Source organism: Penaeus chinensis, chromosome 36 (assembly GCF_019202785.1).
Source record: "Penaeus chinensis breed Huanghai No. 1 chromosome 36, ASM1920278v2, whole genome shotgun sequence".
In the NCBI taxonomy this organism is placed as follows: Eukaryota; Metazoa; Arthropoda; class Malacostraca; order Decapoda; family Penaeidae; genus Penaeus; species Penaeus chinensis.
Genome location: NC_061854.1, coordinates 2,165,340 through 2,167,839, shown reverse-complemented (window position 1 = coordinate 2,167,839; position 2,500 = coordinate 2,165,340). Strand labels below are relative to the sequence as shown.

The window sequence follows — 2,500 nt, the reverse complement described above, 5'->3', positions numbered from 1 at the left end:
ATGACAAAAACAACAGAAACTACTGAATACAATGCTTTTGGATACAACTGTACATCCTTCTCCTGTCTGGATGAGAATTAGATGAATGAGATAATCTACTGGTGAGATTGTCACATCAACATCCTCTTTTTTGCTGGTCCAGCTCTCATGTTGCACCATAAAAACCCAGATAGGGGAAGGGGGATTAAAAAACCACGTGGCCCAAAACCCTTTTTAGAGTATTTGGCCCAATTTCCTAAGATGCAGAGAGTTCCCACTGGGAAAGCAGCGGGAGGGGCACCCAGGCTAGACAAGTCAAAACATAAATGGGACTTTGGGGGACCACAAGGCCTTTTCCTTTAAAAATGAAAACCCTGGCCCCCGAAGACATGAGAGGACATCTTGGTACAACAATGATGAGATAAAGTAGGAAAAAAGAAACCCCCAAAACTGAAACCCCAAAAAAATTTTTTTTCGGGGGAAAGGGACCAAACCCCCCTTTCCCCTCCTGAGCTGTCTGGGTAAGACAACAGAGCACACAGTACTAAACTGGATCCAGTGGTAAACGCTGTGGGTTCACAAAAGGCATGAACACAACTTGCAGTATATTCACCCTTTTGGGTTATGCCGGCACTGTTGCTTTTGTGGCCGTTCTTGTTACTCGGAAGGAAAAAATGGGCCTTCAAGAAGAAAAAAAAGGAAAAAAAATTAAAAAGAAAAAAAAAAAAAAAAAAAAAAACTATTTCCCGGGAGAGGAAAAGAGGAGAGAGAGAGGGGAGAGAGAGAGAGGAGAGGGGAGAGGGGGAGAGAGGAGAGGAGAGGAGGAGGGAGGGGAGAGGAGAGTGGGAAAAATTTAGAGGAGAGAAGGGGGGAGAGAGGAGCGAGAAGAGAGAAGAGAAGAGAGAGAGTTTAGAGAAGAGAGGAGGGGGATTTAGAGAGGAGGGGAGAGAGAGAGGGGGAAGAGAGACAGAAGAGAGAGGAAGAGAGAGGTGAGGAGGTGAGGAAAGGAGAGGTGGGGAGAAAAGAGAGAGAGATTTAGAGAGAAGGGGAGAGAGAGGGGGGAAGAAGAATGAGAGAGAAGAGGAGAAGAGAGAAGAGAGAGGAGAGGGAAAGAGGAGAGAGAAGGGGAGGGGGAGAAAGGCCGAGAGGGAGAGGAAAAACGGAGAGAAGAGGGAGAGGAGAGAGAGGAGAGGGAAGAGGGAGAGAAAGGAGGAGAGATGAGAGGAGGAGAGAGAGAGAGAGAGGAAGGGGGAGAGAGAGAGAGGAGAGGAAAAGAGTGAGGAGAAGGGGAGTGAGAGAGAGAGGGGAGAAGAGGGGAAAAGGAGAGAGAGAGGGGAAAGGGATAAGAGGAGAAAGAGAGAAAAGAAAAGAAAAATGAAAAAAGAAAGAAGAGGGGGAGAGAGAGGAGGGGAAAAAGGAGGAGGAAGAGTAGGTAGAGAAGAGAGAGAGAAACAGAGAGAGGAGAAGAGGGGAGAGAATGGGAGGGTGAGAAGGAAGAGAGTGAGGAGAAAGGAGGGGGAGAGGAAAGAAAATGAGAAGGGGGAGAGAGTGAGAAGAGAAGAGTGAGAGAGAGAGGAGGAGGAGAAGAGAAAAGGAATGAGGGTGAGAGAAAGGGGGAGGAGAGAGAGTGAAGAGGGAGAAGGGGGGAGGAAAAGGGGAGAGAGAGAAAAAAAGAAAGAGAAAGAGAAAGAGAAAGAGAAAGAGAGAGAGAAAGAGAGAGAAAGGAGAGTATTATAACCGAAAACAACCGCGCCATGAGTACTTGTTAAAATACAAACAATACTCTCCTGATTGAATATACCATATCAATCCCACAGAAATGATTGGTAGAACGAAGCATTTTCAGAGCAACAGACCTAACTCAGGATCCCATAACTAATAAACACTAAAGGATTTAAACACCCAAAAAAAATGGAAAAGTAGTAAATTTGTAGTGATAATAATTATAAAATAATTAGTTTGATTCCTTTTTTTTACAATGGATTTTTCTTGGATGTTTACATTTCTAATTGCTTTATTTTTTTCCCTTTTAAAAACATCCCCCGTTTTTGCGAGGAATGGCCGGGGGTTTCCCCTTTCCCCGGGCCCGGGGAGGGATTCGAACGGGGGGGTCAGCAAGGGTGTTGGACGAGATCGCAACCCTCACCACACAGTTTAAATCCCTTAAATTTGCAAAACTTTTTTGGACCCCAAATCCCCTTCCCCTCAAAAAAAAATAAAAAAAAATAAATAAATAAATAAAAAATAGATGAAACATATAAATAAATGAATAATGAAATCTATATATGGCAATCGCCGGGAAATCAAAGGAACCCCAAATCGCCATTTTAAAGAAAAAAACACAATAATAGGAATAATACAAAATTTAAAAAAGACAAAAGATAAAGGAAAAGATATTGATAATAATAATGATTAAAAAATAATGATAATGATAATGATAATAATAATGATAATGATAATAATAATGATAATGATAATAATAATGATAATGATAATAATAATGATAATGATAATAATAATG

General features: G+C 41.9%; 1 protein-coding gene across 1 annotated transcript in view; it reads right to left on the bottom strand.

The window, feature by feature from the left end:
* LOC125044629 overlaps positions 1-2,500 on the bottom strand; it is a 12,603-nt gene that overhangs the window by 908 nt on the left and 9,195 nt on the right. The gene's annotated exons all lie outside the window — the stretch shown is intronic.